Source organism: Cyprinus carpio, chromosome A22 (genome assembly GCF_018340385.1).
Source record: "Cyprinus carpio isolate SPL01 chromosome A22, ASM1834038v1, whole genome shotgun sequence".
Lineage (NCBI taxonomy): Eukaryota > Metazoa > Chordata > Actinopteri > Cypriniformes > Cyprinidae > Cyprinus > Cyprinus carpio.
The window spans coordinates 12,124,119-12,141,218 of record NC_056593.1 but is presented as its reverse complement, the minus strand read 5'-3'; the positions used below and the strand labels follow the sequence as shown (position 1 = coordinate 12,141,218).

The following is a 17,100-nucleotide window of genomic DNA, read 5'->3' as shown; positions in this document are numbered from 1 at the left end:
AAATTTAAAGTGTGAAAGCGTGTCAGCTTTATTATTGATATGAGGTAAGAAGGTAGCTTTGAGGATAAAATTGTTAACGCAAATCCATGTGAGACGTCTTATTAGACGGTTGATAAAGGGGTTATCGGAGCGGCTTTTGAGGATATTGACTGTGGATTTGTCATCACACAAAAATGAAATATTTTTGCGACACCATTTGTTTCCCCAAAGCAGACAGGCTATGACAATAGGATAAATATTGAAGAGACCTAGTTTTAATTTCTGGAGGTAGGTTGATAATTTCACTTGGCCATGTGTCAGCGACCATTCATTACTTAAATTTTTTTTTTTCAATTGCTTAAGCACAATTTTGAAAACAGGGCCTGGTTTTTCAAACCCCTTCATACAATTAGCACAACACTACACCAAAGTAGTACAACCTCAGATACAAAACATTTTCCAGTTTCCATACAGTATTACTGAATGTACCATTGTACTGTAAGCTTACAGTAATACTGTAACAAATTACATATCCAGTTCAGTACCCAATAAAAATTACAAAAAAAAAAAAAAACTAAACTAATCTCTTCACCTAGCTGGATCTGGATAAAAATGTCACATTGTGTAGATCAATATACTGTAGGTCTGCTATGCAGTAAAATTACATGTACAGTAAAAAGGTTATGTGTGCAGTACACAATACTACAGTCAGTGAACAAAACGTACCACCACATATTCACGCCGCAGGACTTTCACCCTGTCTGAATTTCTTTCAAATGGCACTTTATACAGTTGTTTCCTCAGAACTTGATGTTTTTTTAAGGATACGGGCTATTGTTGACAGAGAGACCTGTTGGACATTATTGAAAACTGGGTGATCATTAACAATATAGGCTTGAATTTCTGAAAAGTCTGATTGCATTATTGGTCAAAACTAGGTTTATGATCTCTCTCTCCTGCTCCTGTGATAATATGGGGCCTCTTCCTCCTTAGTGTTCTCGATGTTCAATCTGATGGCCAAACAAAATACATGTAGCTTACTGTAAAATGATACATGAATAGATACCAAAATGGTTGATATAGTACATGCAGTAAGCTATGGATTTTCTGTTGACAGAAGATGTCCGAACTATTGATGCCACCGTGTATCTGCTTAGGTTAGGCTGTACTCTCAGACCAGCCTCCCTCAGTGTTAGTCCAATTATTACATGGTCCACAATTGTCCACAATTGTAGCACGAATTTCGTTACACAGATTTGGTTGTCTTCTTCTTTGTGCATGTCCTACCCCTCCTCCAGGTCTTCCTCTCCCTCTCCCTCTTCCTCTTCCTCTACCTTGGCCTCTTTCTCCACCTTGTTCTCTCTGGATTCCACCTGTCAAGCGCACTCTCCCTCTTCCTCTGACACCGTCCATTTTTGTTGAAGACAGGTGAACTTAGCTGCTGTCTTCTTACAGTGGTTAAAACTGATTGGTGTGTCTACAATTAAGCACCAGTGTGTGCACACCTGGTGGCTGTGTTTAACCAATTGGTTCATGGGTGTGTTTATTTGAAAGCCTTTGCTTTGAACTTGCAAGGAAATTAAATCATGATAAATTTCTGTCAAATGCATACAAGTGTGTTTAGTGTTTTGCAAATCACTGTGTGTAATGTTTTGCAAAAAATGTGAAGCTGACAACGTGCTTACAGTTGTGCAAATCTAGGCCGGTGTTTTGCTACTTGAGTATAAGGTTTTGTTAATTGTGGAATAGTTTTAATTTTAGTGTGTAAGAAATTGAAAAAAAACTGTAATGACCCTCCAAAACGATTGATGGAGCTGCGCTTGTAAAGAGACTGAGAGAAACAGAGGTTACGAACGACTCATCATAAAAGAAAGAAACTCCATTCCAGTTGTTAAGTAGAAGGTTCCAAAAGAGTAGATCAGACTGGCATCCTTCATCTAAATAAATAAATTCATGTAGGCTAGTGACAGACTTTGACAGCTGCAATAATCTTGAAATGAATGCGCAACCATGGGGAATGATAAAAACACCAAAAAAAACAAAAAATTAAGACAAAATATCTTTCTTAGAAACGGTTTCTGCTATTTGAAAAGACGACATAATTTGCTAAATGCGGTTCAGCTTAACTTCGAGAAGAGAAGTTTGCATGGCTTGACTATTAAGTGTGATGCCCAAAAATTTAATAGAGGTTAAAGGACCTATTGTTTTTTCTTCTGACAAAGGAACATTGAGGTTTGAGAAGAGAGCTTTCAACGTAGAGATACAGCGATCGGAAGGAGAACTAGGGAAGTCGACGACTAGAAAATCATCTAGTAAGTGAAGGATGAACAGAAGTTTATAATTATTTAACAGGATCCAGCAGAGTGCTTCTGAGAAAGAATAAAAGATTTTTGGACTACTACAGCAACCAAAAGTTAGTCGGACAGAAAATAAAATTTTGACTTCCATCTGATGCCAAAAAGATGCCACTGGGAGGGGTGAAGCGGCATGATTTTAAAAGTGTAGGTGATGTCGGCTTTGCCCATCCATGTGCCATTCCCTGCTGATTTAATAAACTGAATAGCGTGGTCGACTGAGGCTTAAGCTAAAGAAAACACGTCTCCGGGGATTAAACTATTAATGCTAGGAATATCTCCATTATGAGGAGAAGATAAGTCTATAAGTCTATAAGGAGTATTTTCTAGTGGCTACTCCAATGGGATTGACACGGTATGCATTAAACAGGGAGGTTTGGAAAGGACCAATTAAATAGCCCTTGTCTAGTTCTTTTTGAATTAAGGAGTCAACGCTTCAGGTTCTCTTATAGCGGACAACAGGTTTTTGCATACTAGAATACCTGGGGGAAGGAAACTTAAACCTTCCAAAAAACTTTGTATGAGTGCCATAAGAAGAAAGTTAACAAAGCATGGGTTAGGGTGTAGAGATAAATGCTTGGATAGCTCATGGACGTTGATAGGTGTAGATGGATGTTTATTCATCTTTTAGAAGACTGGGTTGGAGGTTCTTTGGACCTACGAGGACAAACAGCTCTTGGGTGACTGTCTCCACAAATAGCACAGCAATGCAAAAATTTACACTTGAGGTAAGGACACACAGACTTATTTAAATTGATACGTACAGGAATACCAGAGCCTTCTGGATTTCTTGCTTTGCTTTGAAAGCGTGCAAAGAACTTGGAACCGGGTTCTGGTTTGAGAGGCAGATCAACTTTCCCTTGGGATGTTTCATAGGCAGTTCATGGGCACAGGTTTGCGAAATGAGAAAAGGAGCCACAAACAGAGCACAGAATTGTTTTGCGACAAGTAAAATGTCTGCTGATCAGTTCAAGATCGACTATAGACCAATCCAGTTTAAGATTGAAGTGCTGGATGTACATAGCAGCTTTTGCAGAAATGGATTTGTGACATTCGTAAAACAGAGAACCACCATAGTTAACAGCCAAATCTGAAATTATAGCGAGGTAAGTGTCTAACTCGGATGTTCTTTTTGGAAACGCCTCGCAAATAGTGTCTCTGTAAATCCCAAAAGCAGGATTTTAACAAAATTGATATCATTACCTGCCAAAATCTGTTTTCTTAAGTTCACAGGAATCGGCGGCTGCCAGAGGAATGAAGGAGGTTCCGCTTGATGGTGCGAGAATTGCTGAAGCCAGAGTATGACGTGGGGACACGTCATTTTGGGGAATACCTGGGAGTTCCGTGGGGTGCACTGCAGAGGGAGTGGCCGAAGAAGAGGACTTTTCTAGCAGTGACACTCTGGTGTCCATTTTATTAATCAAAACTTTAATGTCGAGGAGGGCTGCAAGCACTGGGTCTTCAGAATCTTGAGGGATGCTGTAAGGCTTATTGGCCAAAGAAGCGGATTCTGCCACGGGAGTCCTGTGCTTTCTCTTAGCTTTAGATTTAGCTGGGGCTGGGTTAGACTGAGAAGACGGATTCTGATCAGAGTCAGAAGAGGGCGAGGAAGAGGGAAAATATGTCTTGATGAGATAATCCCGTTGAAACTGTGATGTTACGATTAAATAAAGTATCCAGGATCCTAGCAATTGGCCAGTCTGAAATGAAGGCTTGGCGATGGGACAGACAGACGCTTCTACGTTTGGCAGGGAGGTTAGAAAGTTGTTCTTCGTCAGCGTTTCTAGTGTTAAAAGTGTCATCATCTGGACCTGAACCAGGGTCATTGAGGGACAAGACTTCCTCCATGTCGATGTTAGACATGAACCTTATAATACTAGTGTCGGGATTGGACCTGTTGTCATGTGTGTCAGTTCCTGTTTTGCCTTATTTGGTCTGTTTCCTGTCCTTGTTTAGTTTGATTATTAATTAATTCCCCGCACCAGTCTGTTCCTCGTTATCCTGTCTTTAAAAGCCCCAGTCCTTTCAGTTCAGTTCTGCCGGGTCTACCAGTTCCATATGTGTGTCTTCCTCCTGGTGTTGGAGTTACCTCTGTGTTGGATTAATAAAGAGTCTTCCGATTATCCTCGGCTCTGTGGCCCTTCCGGCAGCGTATTTGTGACAGAAGACCTGACCAAAACAGTGTAAATTGCGTGTCTACCCTCACGGACTATGGAACACCAAAAGGGCCAAAATGAGGAGGAGGATCTTATTGATTGGGAATCGGAACTGGAAATTGAAATGCCCCCTCTCCTCTCTCCGTTGTCTCCGCTGGTCCTGTCCAGCCCTCCTTCGTCCTTGGTTTCCTCGTCCAGCCCTGAGGGGGCTTATGATTCTCCAGTGCCTGCTCCTAGAATGTGTCTTTCAGTGCCAGCTCCTATAATGTGCCCTCCAGTGGCCTCTCCTCCAAAATGCCCCCCCTCCCACCCACTCCTACCTCTTCCACCGCTGTCGTCTGGCAGCCCCTCTGCTCGCCCTCAGCCCACCATCTATGTGGTGCGAGCCCTGCGGGACCGCCATCCTCCAGCGTTGCCATGGTCGGAGTCTCCCTCACCTCTGCCTCCGAGCCCGAACTCCCCCTCGGTCTGGGCCTCGACCCGTCGACCTGCCATCGCCTCTGGACTCCTCTCCACTGGCTGCACCTAGTCGCTCCGTCCCAACAGCTCCGTTGGGCTCCTTCCTCCCGCCAGCTCCACCTGGGTTCTCAGTTGCTCTGGCTCTGCCGTGGATCGCCTCGGTCACCAGAGCCCTCGGCTCCACGCTGGCCCCCCAGATCCTCGGTATCCCCCTGGCTCGCTGTCTCCTCCTCGGGCTCCTGCTCCGCCGCCGTTGGTCAGCCCCCTGGAGTCGGCTGCCAGTTCCTGTTTTGCCTTATTTGGTCTGTTTCCTGTCCTTGTTCAGTTTGATTATTAATTGATTCCCCGCACCTGTCTGTTCCTCGTTATCCTGTCTTTATAAGCCCCAGTCCTTTCAGTTCATTTTTGTCGGGTCAACCAGTTCCATATGTGTGTGTCTTACTCCTGTTTTCCATGTTGGATTTACCCCTGTGTTGGATTAATAAAGACTCTTCAGATTATCCTCGGCTCAGTGTTCCTTCTGGCAGCGTATTTGTGACAGCTGGAGAGCCCCAGTAACAGAAATAACACTAAATAGAGAGCTCTCATAGTGTGCAGTGACTGTGCACTAGTTTGTAGGAGACAAGGTTATATAGAGGAACTAGTAATGAATGCATGAAGCCGATTGGTTGGAGAGGATACAATTGAATGAACCAATCAGGACGCTAATAGAGTTTCATGGCTGAACTATTTATTTACATGTAATGAAGTTACGTAATTTAATTACAAAAATGTAACTGTAATCTGTTACTGATGGGAAAAAATGAATAATTAAATTACAGTTACTTATGAAAATGTTAAAGATTACAAAAGGAGTTACATCTAAATATTTTCACACACCCACATACAAATTTAATTGATTTCTTTCCCAAATTGCATTGACTGCTCTAAAATCTGAGACACCAATGTTTCAGGAGTTTAGGACACGTTTATACGATAACTGTTTTCTTTCCTATTTGGGTTTATGTATATGCTTTTTGTTTTTAGATTAACTGTTAGACGCCTGTGTTTCCTGTCATAGCTATGCAAAGATTTGATATTAAAAACTGTATCATAGCTATTAAACTATATCTTATGATTTTAAATCTGTATTTAAACCTCTGAATGATTTCAAAGTAAAAACAGTGGTGCTAAAGTCTGCTTTTGTGGCGATTGTGCTTTAAAATTAAATTATTATAATCTTAATTCAAGTGATGAATGATTTTGAAGATCTGACAGTAATGAGTGTTACTGTAAGGTTAACCCTGCCTGCTTTAAATGTTTCAAAATGATTTACATCATTAAATTAGAAAAGTAATCAAAAAGTAATCAAATGCAATCAGTAACATTACTTTAATAAAGTAATTGAAATAGCTGCACTACTTGTTACATTTTGAATAGAGTAACTTGTAATCTGTAACCTATTACATTTCTAAAGTAACCTTCCCAACACTGACTATAGAACATATTTATTTATTTAAAAAAAAAAATAAAAAAAATGTAATTATAAAAAATTTCATATAATCAGTTTCTGATTTGCTGAACAATGAGACATAAATCAATTGTGAAATAGCAGACGGTCCCTACAAATGATTTTATTTGGTCCACAGCTTTGCCTTGTCTACCTTCATAAACATCAATTTCAGTATTTTTGTATTTGATCTTTCCATACAAAGAGCATTTCATGTTTGCACAGAGCATTTGCTTTGCAGGGGTTCAGTTTGCCAAGTATGTATAATGTGTTACGACAGCAGTTCCAATGGACCTAAGCTCACATTCATCAATGTTTTGGATTACATCAAGAGAAAGAGACAGAGAGATTAAGGATGTTTATAATAACTCTTATTGTGTGTGTGTGTGTGTGTGTATATATATATATATATATATATATATATTAAAAAGAATATTCAATAATATATATATATATGCATACTTTGAAACTAATTCAAACTGCAATTTTGTTTACAAAGTTTACAAAGAAAAATGATGGCATAAAAAGAATATTCAATATTCATGTATTTCCTTATGTTTTCTTATGTTTTTTCTTTCTTTCTTTTTTAATTCAATTTTCACTTAAATTATTAATAACTGCTGATAATTTGCTTTGATCATCATCGGCAGCAGAATTTAGACAAATCAAACATCTTTTTTTCACATACAGATACCCCTATGTAATCCTAATAAACATTGTCCAGCACACAAAAGTCCTGCCCAGAACTGGCAAATATTAACTCAGATAAAGACTTTGTTTGATGACTTTCTTCATCTTCCAGTGTGAGCCAACTAACAGATTGGGGAAAATGAAATCAAGTCATGTTTATTTATATATATATATATATATATATAGGTCCTTCTCAAAAAATTAGCATATTGTGAAAAAGTTCATTATTTTCCATAATGTAATGATAAAAATTAAACTTTCATATATTTTAGATTCATTGCACACCAACTGAAATATTTCAGGTCTTTTATTGTTTTAATACTGATGATTTTGGCATACAGCTCATGAAAAATCCAAAATTCCTATCTCAAAAAATTAGCATATCATGAAAAAGGTTCTCTAAACGAGCTATTAACCTAATCATCTGAATCAACTAATTAACTCTAAACACCTGCAAAAGATTCCTGAGGCTTTTAAAAACTCCCAGCCTGGTTCATTACTCAAAACAGCAATCATGGGTAAGACTGCCGTCCAGAAGGCCATCATTGACACCCTCAAGCGAGAGGGTAAGACACAGAAAGAAATTTCTGAACGAATAGGCTGTTCCCAGAGTGCTGTATCAAGGCATCTCAGTGGGAATTCTGTGGGAAGGAAAAAGTGTGGCCAAAAACGATGCACAACGAGAAGAGGTGACCGGACCCTGAGGAAGATTGTGGAGAAGGACCGATTCCAGACCTTGGGGGACCTGCGGAAGCAGTGGACTGAGTCTGGAGTAGAAACATCCAGAGCCACCGTGCACAGGCGTGTGCTTCTGAACCAGAAACAGCGGCAGAAGCGCCTGACCTGGGCTACAGAGAAGCAGCACTGGACTGTTGCTCAGTGGTCCAAAGTACTTTTTTCGGATGAAAGCAAATTTTGCATGTCATTCGGAAATCAAGGTGCCAGAGTCTGGAGGAAGACTGGGGATAAGGAAATGCCAAAATGCCTGAAGTCCAGTGTCAAGTACCCACAGTCAGTGATGGTCTGGGGGTGCCATGTCAGCTGCTGGTGTTGGTCCACTGTGTTTTATCAAGGCCAGGGTCAATGCAGCTAGCTATCAGGAGATTTTGGAGCACTTCATGCTTCCATCTGCTGAAAAGCTTTATGGAGATGAAGATTTCGTTTTTCAGCACGACCTGGCACCTGCTCACAGTGCCAAAACCACTGGTAAATGGTTTACTGACCATGGTATTACTGTGCTCAATTGGCCCGGGGTGCCAAACTCTCCTGACCTGAACCCCCATAGAGAATCTGTGGGATATTGTGAAGAGAAAGTTGAGAGACGCAAGACCCAACACTCTGGATGAGCTTAAGGCCGCTATCGAAGCATCCTGGGCCTCCATAACACCTCAGCAGTGACACAGGCTGATTGCTCCATGCCACGCCGCATTGAAGCAGTCATTTCTGCAAAAGAATTCCCGACCAAGTATTGAGTGCATAACTGAACATAATTATTTGAAGGTTGACCTTTTTTTGTATTAAAAACACTTTTCTTTTATTGGTCGGATGAAATATGCTAATTTTTTTGAGATAGGAATTTTGGGTTTTCATGAGCTGTATACCAAAATCATCAGTATTAAAACAATAAAAGACCTGAAATATTTCAGTTGGTGTGCAATGAATCTAAAATATATGAAAGTTTAATTTTTTTATCATTACATTATGGAAAATAATGAACTTTTTCACAATATGCTAATTTTTTGAGAAGGACCTGTATATATATATCTTTGGATATGCTTCATTTTTGATGCTTCTACACCAATTCCTTTTTGAAAATAATTACTAAATTATTACATCCAAAAATTACAGCAGATGTCATTGTCTGTAATTGTCTAGTTTTCTCTGAGATCCCAGAAGTAGAGCATGCAGAAGTTGCTGAAAGCTCAAAAAAAAAAAAAAATACTACTCTTATAGTGACAAACTCGACTACAGTTGTGTACTTGGCTATGCCTCTCAGATTAAAAATATCTACAAGTGTAGCGGTAATAAATGGATTAATTGGTGTGGTGAAAAATGTTCACGTGGGTGTACATGACATAGACAATTTATAAATCTCGGGACTGCTGTGCAGTACTTTTAAATATGCATTTGAAGTAACCTGATTAACTTGTTATCATGCAATAATTTCCTTGGCCTTCAAAAACTGAATTCTTAGAACTTTGAATTGTATCTTTTGCTTCTGATTCATCATCAGCCAAACGCTGTGAACTTCCTGAAGACAGGGGCGCCAGACAGGGGGAAATAGTGGAACAGAGTAACAGGGGCCCATAGCGAGGTGGGACCCGATTGCAAACACTCATTAGGTTCCAAAAGGGGGTTTTCACAACAATGCCATAAAATAATCATTTTGGGTTCTCCAAAGAACCTTTCAGTTCTTAAAAGAACCATGTTTTCTTAAAGGGTTACTCCATCCCAAAATTAAAATTTTGTCATTAATCACTTACCCCCATGTCGTTCCAAACCCATAAAAGCTTCGATCGTCTTCGGAACACGAGTAAGTATGAACACTCTTCACCATAAACACATCATGATGTAATCTTGTAGTTGAAGTTGTAGGTTGTGATGATTAGTTAATGAATGTATATTGTGACACTGATAGTGATATGCTGGGTTTATTTCAGAGCCCTGTACAGTGACGGTGGAGGAAATTAGTAGAAGAGGAATAGACTTGGCCTATGCTGATCGGCAAAAGATGTTCGCACCCCATAATGAAGCATCAACTATACAACTAACAAATGGAGCAGATCAAAATAAATAAAAAAATCCCAATCCAGTTTCTTTATTTTATAAAACTAAAGAAATGCTAAAAGTAATATTTAAAATGAAAATTTTTGAAAATAACATTAAACCATTTAATGCCAGCTAAGTGAACGTATGAGTACAATGAAAACTTTTCAAAAAAAAGGTTGCAAAAACTGTATAATAGAAAGTTGGAAATAATAATGTGTACGTATATATATATATATATATATATATATATATATATATATATATATATATATATATATATATATATATATATATATATATATATATATCACGCTTTTTACTATCACACAAATATGGGGGAAAGGGAAATACGTGTTATTAAACTTTCTTTTTACATTGTGCCATGTGCTCTGGGTTTTCTGCTGATTACAAATAATATATAAATAATGGACCCTTTAATTTTTATATGCATTAAAGTGTATTGACATGCTTTCTGTGCTTAGTGTTTTGGAGCTATGACACCATCTTTTAAAAAAGCAAACTTTTGCAGTTCTGTCCCGATTAAGCGCATAAAATTATTGAGCCATTTTGCATTTTCGACGACAAACTGAAGTCAGCGACCTGAAGAGGAAGGCTGACAAGTTTTCAACAAATCATTTTTTTGTGGGGGGGTATGGGCAGAGTCCTGTTTGGTGGGACAGAGGGAAGGCAACGGTTGCTTTCAGCTACATCACACAGAGTTCAAAGATTCATATCATCACCGCTCGAGACTGTTCATGAATACAGCTTTTGGAAAACAGGTAATCTGAGGTTTTCATCAGTACTAATTTATGTTTAATACTACAGAAATCTTTGCATTGATTAGTGATAATCAAGGAGAGTGAATCAGCCTTTAAAGACTAAATATTTGGTAGGTGATTCATTCAATACTGATTATACAGTTTATTAATTTTGTAAAACTGTACACTTGTTATGTTTTACAGCTTAAAAATGAAATACTGTAGATATTTCTCTTTCTTCTATTAATGATCATGGCTGTCTCAACAAATGCTCAAGGTAACACAATGATACACAGAGGAGCAAAACCAGATGTTTTAAACATCCAATTTGTTGAACAATATATAATAACATCATGTTTATATATCACATTTATTTATAATGCCTGTCTGAATTTATATATTGTTTTTTGTTATTTTCCGTGAAAGTTCATTGACCATAAAACCTAAATGTATAGGTCTAAATTTGAAGTAAAGTTAGCAGACATTAAACTGCTCTGCTTTATTCCAGTAAAACTATAAAAGCTTTCTTTTAATAATGATTGATTATTATTATTATTATTATTATTTCATCTACAGAAGTTACCTGTGAGGGTGAACAGCTCATCAATGTTGACATTGTAGTTGGAAATCCAGGTATTGCTCCACCTTATAAACCTGGACATATTTTAGTTTTTCGATGCACAGATGTGAACCTGAAGATGCACGGCCAACGAACAATTGAATGTCTGTCAAATGGAAAATGGGATTATCCATATCCAAAATGTGGAGGTATGAAGAAATACTGATATAATATACCTAAGTATTTAAGAATTGAAATTATAACAAAATGTTTAAATGTTTATCATGTATAATAAATGTGTAGCATATATATATATATATATATATATGTATATATGTGTGTGTGTGTGTGTGTGTGTGTGTGTGTGTGTGTGTGTGTGTGTGTGTGTGTGTGTGTGTGTGCGTGTATACTGTATATATATATATATATATGAAAATAAAAAGGTAAGGACAATGTTAATATCTATGTTATTCATTAAAACATCTATCATGAATCCATCAAGCATTCATACATAAACCCGGTTCCAAACTGGCAATGACTTTTTTTAATAGATTTTGTTTGCTGTCTTTCTTCATCTCATAGTGAGTTGATTAACAGCTGACTAACCCCAGTCTCCACTATACAGCAAAAAATAAAAATATGATATACTGGTACAGCTGGGCATTAACCAGACATCATGACTGTTGTGCAAAATTAATTTTGTGAACTTATATGATTTTCCCCTTTAAAAACTGTATTTAATCCTTGACCTATAGTATATTAAGACAAATTACATCTTCTGATGAATTATTAAATAAGTCCAGATGGACGACACTGTAATGACTAGTATTTAATCTCTCTCTAGATGTAACATGTCTTCTAAACACAAAAGAGAAAAACATCAAAATGGATCGATTCCCTGATTTTGAGTGTCCAGTCACACCTGGATATAATTTAACGTTTTCATGCAATGGACAAGGACTGATTTTAAAAGGACAGAGAGAAATCACCTGTCAGTCAAATGGAGAATGGAGCAGCCCTTTTCCAAAATGTGAAGATAAACACACAGAAGGTAAAAGGAATAAGTTGTCAGTATATTATTATCTCAAGCATCACTTTTGCTCATTAAAATATATGCGCAAATTGCCTCACAACTCATCGGGTCTTCAGTCTCTCTTGATTTGGGCCGAGAAGCAACCATCGAGAACAACATAACAACCACAAAGTTATGAACTAGTAATGTGGCAGCGGGTTTTGCATGAATAAACACCGTAATCCAAATATATTTACCATATTATATTATAGAAAAATATAATATTAACTCAGACAACTAAAAATAAGTTAAAGACTTTGTTTTTCATCACTCAGTTTAAAACACAAACAGACATCTAGCTAATACTGAGATTTGTTAACAAAAAATTTCCCCAACAACAAAAATCAAAAAATAAAATGCAGACAAAAAACAAACATGAAGAAAAAGAATACAAAAAAGGGAAAAAAAATGAAAACAATGCAGGTAATACAATACAATTCTGGGAAAACGGCAAAAATACTGATGACTCATTCTGTGCTATACAATTTTTTGGTCCAATCAAATGCTCTCTAGAATTAAAATCAATTTAGTACTTTAGTGCAACTGCACTATACTGTCCCTCCCATAATACACCAGATTTAGTTAAATTAATAATAGATTTTTTTATCCTTCAGACTTACTTGTTCTTAAAGGGTGATGTCATGTCCTCAGTATTAAGAAATCAAGACGTAACAAACAGGTCTAATGCTATTCAGAAAAAGAAAGAAAATAAACAGCAAAAGAAATTCAGATGTTTTTTAAATAACAGAAAACACATTTTTGTTGGTTCACTTCAAATAAAATGTGTTTATCTAAACACTGTGTAAACATCTTAAAACCAAAACCACTCTGTGCTGGTATGTTCTGCTGTAAAGTATTAAAATCTTTGATACTAACATAATATCAATTTTAAGATTGTATTAATTTGGTTGTATGGTACAGTTTATTAACATGTTGCTCTTATTCCATTGAATGTCGTGAAACAAGAATTTTTGCAGTATCCAATCAAATTTTTTTGATTGGATACTGCAAATTACAGATTGTGAGAGGTCGGAGACAAAAATACGAAATCTGTTCAAGAATAGAATATAAATGTCATCCTGGATTTGACCCAGAGTAGCCTGTACAAATCACCTGTGATTCCCAGGGCCAGTGGAGAGGCATACAACAATGCACTGGTGAATTTATCCAAATAAATTATAAAAATAAATCAAAAATAGAGATGATGCTACTTTATGATGTACACACCTGAATTTATCTAAAGATATTAGCAAGATAAATTTTAAAAGAATGAATCTGAATCCACTCAGTCTCACATATATTTTCTTACATTTAAACATCATAAACCTTTTCAAATATCACAAAGTCACAAATCAAACGAAATTCTACATTTTTACATTTTGCACTTGTTCTATTAGCAGAATGTCACAAATCAAAAGAGAACACAACTAATCAATAAAATGATACCAATTTGTACAACAACAAAGTAATTCTGAGAAACAAGTGCATTGAGCCATACAATGAAATTCTGGAAGGACAATGCAACACAAGCATCACTTTTGCTCATATTATAATATGTGCGCAAATTGGCACATAAATAGGCACGCAAGCTTCTCTTCACTTGGTGTAATTCTGCAGCGGATTTTGCATGCATGGATAAACACCACTCATTAATAACATGTTCTGTGATTTAACAAAAAAAAAAACAATCTGGCTAATATTAAAGATTTACTAATGCCACATTTTTTTTTATTTTTTTTTTGGGATGACAGTCTCAGGGAAATGTGGGCCACCACCAAACGTGAACGATGCCGATACAATAGAATTGAAAAAAGATGAATACAATACAGGGGAGAGATTATATCATATTGTAGGGTCAAAAATTATCAAAGACTTCTGTTTTCCTGTCCCAAACTATCTTGAGTAACAAAAGGGCCATTTGGCATTCCTGAAGGCACAGAATTGCTGATATCGATCAAGGCCCGTAGGCCAACATGTTTATACATCGGGGGTCTGCTAATTGTCACACCTTTTGCACAGTGGGTGAAGCTGTAGTCTGCTGATTGGTCAGTTTGAATGTCTCACATTTGGGTTTCAGTCACATGGTCAAGGAAGGGATAAAAGAAGACTGTAAATGTTGCTCTGCTCTTTCTCTCTGCTGGCTTTTCTTTGCTGGAGCTCTCTTCTCAGGGCTCTGCCCTCTGCCCTCTCTCCCTCTTTTTTTCTCCCTCTCTCCATCTTCCCCTCTCTCTTTTCTCTCTCAGGTATATTTTACATACATGTTAGGTACAATTAACTATATGTTTTACTATCCTTCATCTATTTTGTAAACCAATTCAAGTGTAACCATAACAAAATATTGTTATTAAACCATTTCAATTATTAATTATGTGCTAACTAATCTTGATTCAAAATTAACTTTGAAGTGCTACCTATTGCAATACAATATAGTCACTTAATAGCAACGCTCTCCCACATATTTAGCTATTGTAACTGCGCATATTTCTGTCGTTGGTATAAGTGGCAGTGGGTGGTAACAGACTAGAAATGTACAGTTTTATACCATCGTGCTGATAACGTTTCTTTAGTCCTTCGGCAATCCTACAGCCTGAACCACTGTAGGGAAACCGCCCTTACAATATCATATTATATTCTGAATATCTCTTCAAAATATTGTATTTTTCTGAAACATTTTATTCAAATTACCTCATTCTCAAATTAGTAATGTGTATTACATTTATAACATGTTCTGTGCTTTAGGTCACACCACCAGTTGTGGACCACCACCAGACGTGAATGATGCAGATACAATAGAATTGAAAAAACATGAATACAATACAGGGGAGAGAGTTGAATACAGCTGCTTTAATAAATACACACTGGATCTGCGTCCACCTTTCTCCAGATACTTGACCTGTGAACAAGGAGAATGGAGAGGGACTATTAAGTGTTTAAGTATGAACACTCTTCACCATAAACACATCATGATGTAATCTTGTAGTTGAAGTTGTAGGTTGTGATGATTAGTTAATGAATGTATATTGTGACACTGATAGTGATATGCTGGGTTTATTTCAGAGCCCTGTACAGTGACGGTGGAGGAAATGAATAGAAGAGGAATAGAGTTGGCCTATGTTAATCCGCAAAAGATGTTCGCACCCCATAATGATTACATCACCTTTGCGTGTCAGAGGGGCAAAGATTTAGTAGCTGTTAGAGAACTAAGACAACAGTGTAATGATGGAGTGATAACTTTACCTGAGTGTGTGAGACGGGGAGAATAAAGCATAAGTGCAGCATCAGCTGTACTACTAAGGAAAAACAAGTGGAGTGTATCAAAATAAAAAATAAAAATTCCCAAATCATTTTTTTCTTTTTTGGATTTCTTGCAAGAAAAAACAAACAAACAAACAAGCAAACAAAAACCATTTTAACTCAATGAACATCCCAGTGAAACATTAATGTTAATCAGTTACCAATTTATACGTTTCGAGTGAAACTGGAATGAAACAGCTCTGGTCAGATGAGTATTCACACTAACCATGTAAAATGATCACATGTATTCAAGACAGTTTGCACTTAACTTCAAGTTGACAGGTTTAAGTAAACGAAGTAAATCAATTCTTTTTAAACTCTTTAAACCCTGAAGAATGTTGTTCACATGTTACCAATGGAATAAATAGATTAAATTGTATAACCTTAGCTAATATTAGTACACAAATAAGGACAAAGCAACAGGGTCACCGAGGCGCAGAAGTCCTGTTTTTAGTATCAAGTCCTGTTTGGTGGGGCGGAGGGAAGGAGACCGTTACTTTCAGCAACACAGGCTTCACAAATTCATATCACAACTGCTGAAGTGTGTTTATAACTACATCTTTTGGAAAACAGGTAATGAGTTTTTCATCGGTACTAATTTATGTTTAACAGTAAAGAAATCTTTGCATTGATTCGTGTTAAATAAGGAAAGTGAATCAGTCTTTAAATTCAAAGTATTTGCTAGGTGTTTCACTCTGTAAACTGCATCTGTTATGTTTTACAGCTTGAAATATTGTAAAATATTTCTCTTTCTTCAATGAATGATCATAGATGTCTCAACAAAGGGCAACACAATGAAACAAATTAGCTAAAGCAGATTTATACATCAAGAAATCTTATTAAAATGCCATTTTTGTGTAAAACAACTGATAATTTATAATGCTCGTCTGAATACAGTGGTTGCTGCTTGTTTTCCAAATCTAGGTCTAAACCTGAAGTAAAATGTAAGAGTATCCGATTTTATTAGTAGTATATAAAAAAATAAAAATGTGTTTCTTTTCTACAAATGGAGAATGGAGCAGCCCTTTTCCTAAATTAAATTTTAATGTAAAGGAACCAGATTTTCTGTTCTTTAGAGGCAGCGTGTGTTGTAAACCTCCCAGAGAATATGATCATAGAGTCTGAGGTTTCAATCATACCTGGACACACATTAAAACTTTCATGTAATGGACAAGGTTTGATTTTCAAAGGACAGAGCAAAATCACCTGCAGGCAAATGGAGAATGGAGCAGCCCATTTCCAAAATGTGAGGGTAAGGCCACAGAGGGAAAAAAATGCCTGTAACTAAAAATTATATTAAAAAATCAGCAGTTCAACTTACCTTCTTAAGCATTTTACTAAAGGCCTCTCACAGCGCATTACATTGATAATGTATTTTATAGTTTAACACCATAAAAAAAATACATCTTGCTAATATCGAGACTCATTAATGAAACACTGGCTTACAGTTTACAGTTAATACGGTTTAAAATGAATAAAAATCAAGCCTTCAGTGAGAACTGAATGTGGCCACCACACCAA

General features: G+C 36.9%; 1 pseudogene; it reads left to right on the top strand.

The window, feature by feature from the left end:
- The window catches only part of LOC109059363, an 83,054-nt pseudogene extending 67,425 nt beyond the window's left edge, over positions 1–15,629 (top strand).
- Positions 15,630–17,100: the final 1,471 nt, after the last annotated feature.